We start from the raw sequence: 8018 nt of genomic DNA on the forward strand, positions 1-8018 counted from the left end.
ATTTAGATAAGTGAGTTTTTTTTTTTTTTTTTTTTTTTTTTTTTTTGTAATCAAGAAACTATAGTAATTAGGTAAAATATTTAATTAAGGATAGTTTAGTGATGAATGGAATGGATATATCCAACAACAGTGGAGGACGAGCTCCTTGGACTCCTTAACGGCTATTGGCTTGGATGATCCTCCTCTATTTGAGCTAGTTTTTGGGATGTGAGTTAGACCCAAGGTCTAATTTGAGAAACTTTTGGAGACATATTGAAGCAACTGGCCATAAGGGAGGACATAGTGAAAGTGAAGGAATAGTTGTTTGAAGAAGAGCCTAGCATTTTAAACACGGTAGTTCTTTAGGAAGTCCAAACAGAATTGAAGAAGTACATATCTTTGGCAGAACAGTTTTGGAGACAAAAAGTAGGCTTAACGTGGTATCTGGAGGGGGACATAAACCCCAAATTTTTTCACAATCATATAACTAGTAGAGGAAAGAAACTGCAGCTGTCAAGAATTCAAGACAATCATTGGAACTGGTTAGAAGATATTCAGCAGATATCGAGAGAAGCAGTATAGTTTTTTCAGAAGAAATTCACAACAAAAGGAGATATCCATAATTTTGAACAGTTAAAAAATGTACCTAACATGGTAACAAACATTCAAAATATGGACTTATGCTATTATCTAGGAAAAGAGGAAGTGAAGAATGCAATTTTTGCACTAAATGGTAAAAGTGGCACTGGGCCAGATGAATTCACTGGATTATTTTTTCACAAATGCTAGGATATTGTTGGTAATGATGTACATACTTTGATGTTAGCTTTCTTTGATAGTGCAGAATTTCCTAAATCTATCACCAATACTAATCTAATCCTTCTTCCTAAAGAACCAACTGTCAAAACCTTCTCACATATGAGGCCAATCAGTCTGTCAAACTTCATCAACAAAGTTATTTCAAAAGTTGTCAATAACTGAATAGCTTCAGTCATTTGTTGATCCGAAGGACCCGATGGAGGAACTGGAGGTATAGGAGCTGGAGTTGAGGCCCCCTCTTGTTCTTCCAGAATAGGCGGAGTGTGAGAGGTATTAGATGGAGGCTCATTATGTGATTCACCTTTTTCTATATTCGTTGGCGGCTCCCTTTCTATCGTTGTAGCCCTGCCCTTCGGGTGTAGCTTTTGTCTTTGGCGGCATCATTGAATCATAACGCACAATTAGGAAGGAGAAAACCTTATAACATGGTTCTATGGCACGATCTAATAAGAAGAAGAATGGTCATTTTTCCTAGATGCCCTGCAGCCTCTTGTTTATAAGTGTGGCGCGCTTCACACCCATCTCTACTAGACACGGCTCGTAGACACACCCTAGGACGGAACTGCTCTGATACCACTTTTGTCACGACCCGCCTAGGGGGCCGTGACGGGTACCCGGAGCTGACTACCGAGCACCACTCATGTTAATCATCATACTCATCTTAAATGCATTTACTATTCTCCACACGACTAGCCATAAGGAAACCTTTATCACTTCCAAAACATATCTAAAATCATATGCATACGGCCCTCGGGCTATCAACATAAGATACAAATATTCAATATGATCATCCTGGGACATCTGCTACCCACACGTAAGTGTCTACGAGCCTCCACTAGAGTACTAGACATAAGGACGGGACAGGACCCCGTCGTGCCCAAATATATACACAGAAGAATATGATCATAAGTAGCACCTCCAAAGTAGTGGAGTGCTCCTGTGAATCCGCTGACAAGCTCCTATGGATCTGCACCGTCTCCCTGTCTACCTGTGGGTATGAACACAGCGTCCAAAAAGAATGGATGTCAGTACGAACATTATACTGACTATGTAAGGCATGAATGATACTAGCAAAATAAAGAAATCAGGGAAACATGAGATAAAGATATGACCTGCTTATCCTTTAAAAGAAAACACATGTCATACATATCACATATATCATCATCATTAACCCGCGTCCGGGTAACCATCCCACGCCGCCCACTAGTGGTGTCATGTCCGACCATCTAGGAACGGTGTAATAATATGCAGCCCGCCTTCGCGGTGACATGTCTGGCCATCTACGCACGGTGTAATCTCATCATCATATACTTATCATAAAGCATGCATTAGAACTCAAAGATAATCTATAACCATATCGGGGTGACGCAAGGTCGAGAACCCCCGATTCCGTTATGGAGTAATTATAATCACCATTCCTCACCTTGAAGGAACCAGCATCTAAGGTAGGTTTAGCAACAATAAATAACGTCTAAGAATCGTATAGGGATTGTTGGCTTCATGGAAATACATATCATAAGCTTTTGGATCTCTAGGCTTAGACTCATCATTATCGTTATCATACTCATGACATATCTCTTATCTTTATCTCATAGGAAGATTTTTATAAACATTGACTCATAATTTTCGGAACATAAGAAGGTCATGGAAAGATAAAGGAAGTCATGTCATAGGAATCAGCCTTAGAAAAGATGGGACTAGCCTTACATACCTTTACATTTCGCTAACTATATCGCTTGAATGCTTCCTTCCAATATTCACGTTTCTACCTTCAAGAGAGTTAGTACTAAAATTAGATAATCGAAGACATACTTAGGCTTAAGCTAAAGCTAACGAAAATTGGGTAACATCTTCCTTTATTTCGATGACTTCCTCCACATAATAAATAACTCCCAATATCAATAACAACACCCACAATATCTTAATCAACAACTTCATCAAGCTAGACATTATTGAATGCTCAACATTCCCTATCAAACTCCTTTATAACCCTAACTATAGCACCATACTGTATCCGTCCTCATACAACGCTTCTACAACATCCTTAATACTATCTATAGCAATATTATACTCATTACATATCAAGAACTATAATTCAAGTCAAGTCATGATTCAAGAATATCATTATTTTCATATTTGCACTCCATATTCTCCTCCTTTCCATGATCCAAGTCTTTCAACCTCTCAATACTTTTAATAACATGAAATAAACATAAAGCTTACCTTGGATAGTGTAGGAATGGAATTTGAATGGAATTTCTTCACTTGGAGAAAACCCTACTCCAACACCAAAAGATTCTTGGGTTCCACAAACCCTGGAGAGTATCCTCACCCTTGATTCCACAATTTCTTGGTGTTTACTCCTTGATTTCCCTTGGATATGTGATAATATAATGAGAGAATTTTTCTAGAACCTTCAATACTTGGAGAGAGAATAAAATCTGAATTTCGGGGTGTGACTCGTCTATTTATAACTGGAACTGGAATGTTCCAAATGAGCGGTTCGACGAACGGGTCGACAGTCACGTCGACGTGTCGACGATCCGTCGACTTGCTCTGTCGACCTGCTTATGCAGATTAGAAGCTGCAGAGTCATATCGACGGCGGCGATTGATGGCCCGTCGACGGTCCGTCGGCATGTCTCGTCAATCGGTTTCTGCAGATCAGAATTCTCAGAACATAACGACGGTTCATATTGACGGCCCGTCGACGTGATCGACGGTCCATCGATAATGTCTGGTGTCTGCAAATTTCCCTCAATCTGCTCAGCCTGCATCGGTTCGATCCGTTCAACTTCTAATCCCTCCATGTACCTGGAATACCTCCTAGTACCTCCATACGCGGGGTAAAATGCTTAGCATCTCAATACTCGGGTACAATTCTCCATTTCAAGGCATACTTTACTAGGAAACCGTAAGTTCTTCCCACCATAAAAGCGAGAGGTGTAACACTACGTTTGTATTGATAGAGCTACACAAAATATTTGCTAGATACTTTTGGAGCAGCAAGGAGGATAAGAGGAGTAGACATTGGTTATCTTGGCAAAATATTTGTTTACCAACATATGTGGATGATTTGAGCTTTAAATTCATGTCTGATGTATAAAAAACATTATTAGCTAAGCTATGGTGGAGATTTAAAATCACAAACTTAGTCTGGACAAACTACATGTGGAATAAATATTGCAAAAAACATGTTCCTAATCTTGTACAATGGAAAGGGAGATCTCAAGTGAGGAAATTTAAGTTAGCGGCTAGAGAAGCAGTGGAACATGAAATATGGTGGGAGATTAAGAGTGGAACAACTAACACTCATATGGTGAATGTCTACTCCTTGAGCATAATCATATTCTTATTGTTATGGTCAAAATCATTATAGGCAAAACTCGTTTCTTGCTTTACTTTTGTCTTTATAATTATCTCACAATAATAATTTGATCATGGCTAAAATATTTATAGGAAAGATTCTTGCTTTTGTCCTTCGGTAGTTCATGATAAGACATGCTACAATATTTGTGACGTACTAAAAGTATGTGACCAATAACCGTCTATGCCAATTTTTTTTTTAATTTCTCTCAAACCTCCCGTGAAAGTAAATTTTGGTATTTATCCAATCATACATAAGCACGTCCTTATTCATAATTTTTATCACATCTTAACACATGCATTCACTTTCAAGAATATTGTGTGAGCAATCACGATACTAATCACATGTAACATTCTCTTCACGGATTGAACTATAATCATCTGGACATGCTTCATAAATTTTTGATTATCAGTTCATTATCATTCCTTGACATTTATTTATATGAGTCATCTCAACATCACTTTGAAAGCTTAAGTGCACCTCCTCTTTATATTCCTTTTTTTATGGAGAATTTATAAAACTTATCAAATCACGTTGCATGACAACCACATGTCCAATGACCTTTCATACCACATTGATGGCAAAAATGACCTTCACCTTTTGAAGGACCATTTTGAGAACACATATTGTTTTTATTTTTTATTTTTTTAAATTACCACAACGATGACTATTATTTTATCCTCCATGCTCACATTCATACATATAACCACTTATATTTTTTTGGACTTTTTATGTATTGCTACCCGATTCACATTATAGAATTGAGTAGATTCAATGTGACAATCGTCAGAAATTTTGAATCAAGAGCTTTGCTCATCAGTCATCAATAGAGTGAATTGGAACTTGAAATCCAACGTCTTACACATAAGAAGGCGTGTAAGGATAAAATAAAATGGTACTTGAACCAAACATCTTATCATTACAATGCATCAGGACTCAAGTCCGATTTCTTACCCTCTTGGTGAAATGAGACTTGAATCCACCGTCTTACCCTCAACCAATGACATAATAGACCAAGTTGTATTGGGACTCACCCTCGAACCTTTGAAGTATTACCACTTACAGTGGCCATAAATTTCTTATAATTCTTTTTCTATTGTTGTTATAACCACACATTAGAAATGTGAATGGTGGATAAAATTCGTCCAACAAGTCCTCCATTTAAAATATATATATATATATATTCTATATAGTGGTCTAGTGGTAAAGCCCTTTAATGCCAACGAACATATCCAGGTTCAATTCCAAGTTGCTACATTTCTTTATTTGAGGTATGCGATAAGATTGGACTGTTTATATGCTCTCTTCTCTCTCCTCTCCCATGCAAACTCTAAACCTAGTGTAGCCTCCATGGCTACGTCGGACACTGTTCATCCATCTACAATGGCTGGCTAGCCTCTAGATATTGTCTCTTACGATCTTTTCCCTGCATTACCTTCTACGAAAATACCCACAACCTCACCTTCTCTCCCATCTCTTTCATCAAACCCTAATATCTCTTTTGCTCAAACTGTACTACAAGCTACTGAGTCTTCATCATTAGTGTATTGTGAACCAATCCCTCAGAATAAAGTAACGTACATTGATGGTATACCGTATGTGAAATAGACGTTGAATGAAGTGGCTCGAATGAAATTGATAGAAAACTTGCAATATGTCATCGTTAGTAAGTTTTCATATAGTTGGCTTGAATTGGAAGAATTGAGAACTATCATTCCTAAACAATGTGGTGCAAAGGGTAAATGTATGGTAGGGTTTTTTAGAAATCGACATGTTTTGATACGATGCACGTTAATGGAAGATTTTGTTACTATTTCTTCTAAACTTGCATTTTGGTAGAAGTCGAGGGATGGTTGTACTTATCAAATGAGGCCTCTAATTTATGATTCCAACTTTAAAATAGAGGAAGAAACATCCATATCCATGGCTTGGATTTCGTTTCCAAACTTGTTGCCTACCTACTTTGTGAAGGAGTCTCTATTTACAATGGCATCTGCTGTTGGAAAACCTATACAATTGGATTTGGCTGTTGGTAACAAAACAAGGCCAAACTATGCGAGGGTTAAAGTTCAGGTGGACTTAATAACTGATAAACCAAAGTTTGTGATGATGGAAATTGAGGATGATGATACTAATGATATCAGTGAAGCCAAGGTAAAGATTCAATACGATTACTTACCTCGATATTGCACTGAATGCATGTTACAAGGACACTCAAATGTTGAATGTAGAGTGTTGCATCCAGGACTGGAGGAGGAGAATGTTGATATTCCTTGCATGGATAAACGATTGGAGAACCATGATGATCAGAAGAAGTAGCTAGTGTAACAAAACCATGAAGTAACTTGAGATATATAGGAAGATTAATACAAAAATTTGTTCCAAACGTTTTGTCCAGTGGTGTTGTAGTTACATATCCTGGGGAGACTGCTAAGAAGAATAAACTTAATCAAAGTGAAGTGAAAAAGAACAAGGTTGATGTGAAAGAGAAGAATAAAAACACAAAGCAACAACAAGGAGTCCAAAATCAGAATAAATTTGATGTTCTTCGTAGTTTGGTAGAGGAAGATCAACACAATCAGGAAAGTACAAGTATTTCTGAAAAAGGTTCAGGAAAAGCAGAAAACAAAGGATTGGGTGCTGGACAAATTTGAGTCATGTCAAAACTCCACTGATGGTCAAGATGTAGCGGTGGTGGAGAACACTGCCAACAAGTTGCAGGAAAAAACAAGAGTTTGACAGTCAATGGAGTAGATATGAACAAGGATGAAGTGGAGAAAGTTGGTGATTTTGTTGTTAAAGTAGCACATCCTAATAATCTTGACCTGGATTATGATGGTTTACAGAACAAGGATGCAAGTGAGAAAGCTAAGGTTTTTGTAGCTGATCCTAATAATGTGGAAGTGAATAAGGATGAACCACATATGTCTGAAATTGAGAAAGTTGTAGATGGTGTAGCAGTAGATCCTATCTATGTGGAAATGAATGATAATGGTCCACATATTTCTGTAATTATGAGTAATAGTAGGAATAAGGTGGAGGTGACAGATAAACAGTTAGCTTTAAATATGGAAGAAGATCAAAATGATAATTTTACTAGTGATACTGATATCAGTATTGACAATGGGGAATTTATTAAGGGAGCTTTGAATGATTTTGAAGCAGTGGTAAGTAATATCAACAAGGTAGATGGTGAAAACAAAGACTCAGAGGAGAAGGGAGAAAATTTTCCCAATAAAAATGAAACAGGAGAACGAAAATGGTGTTTCTAGTAATGCCTTAAACCTACAACAAGTGAAGAGCTAGAAGGAGTAATGAAAGTAGTGCAAATCCCTAGGCAATCTGACTTGGAGACTGTTTTGGATAATGTGGAGACTGATATTGCAATTATTGCAGCTGTTGATAATAATGGGGAAGAGGTCAACTTTGCAATAAATAAGGAAGTTGTTCAGGCAATTCATCAGGAAAAGGATTTGGATTTTGAAGAACTGAAGGCAGTGGATCAGCATGAAAAGTTTGAAGAAGTGACAAGATGTTCACTAGATAACCAACATGAGGAAGATATTCTAACAAAGGAGGATAGCACTGAGGATGGAACTAATATAGTTTTTTATCAAGATGATAGTGACGTATCAGGTAGTCCCATTGAAAATTCTTGTTGTTGGATGTTATCCACCTTCCAATAGAAATAGCAATGCAGTTTCTGATATTATAGTTATGGTACTGAAAGAGAATACTCATATCGTGTCTGTCAATAAAAAGAGGTCTCTACATAAAGAGTTGCATGCCTTAGGCTCTCATGATCTAAATAGCATGGATAACAACAAAGAAGGAGAGGGTTTGAAGAAAGATAT

Source organism: Lycium barbarum, chromosome 7 (genome assembly GCF_019175385.1).
Source record: "Lycium barbarum isolate Lr01 chromosome 7, ASM1917538v2, whole genome shotgun sequence".
In the NCBI taxonomy this organism is placed as follows: domain Eukaryota; kingdom Viridiplantae; phylum Streptophyta; class Magnoliopsida; order Solanales; family Solanaceae; genus Lycium; species Lycium barbarum.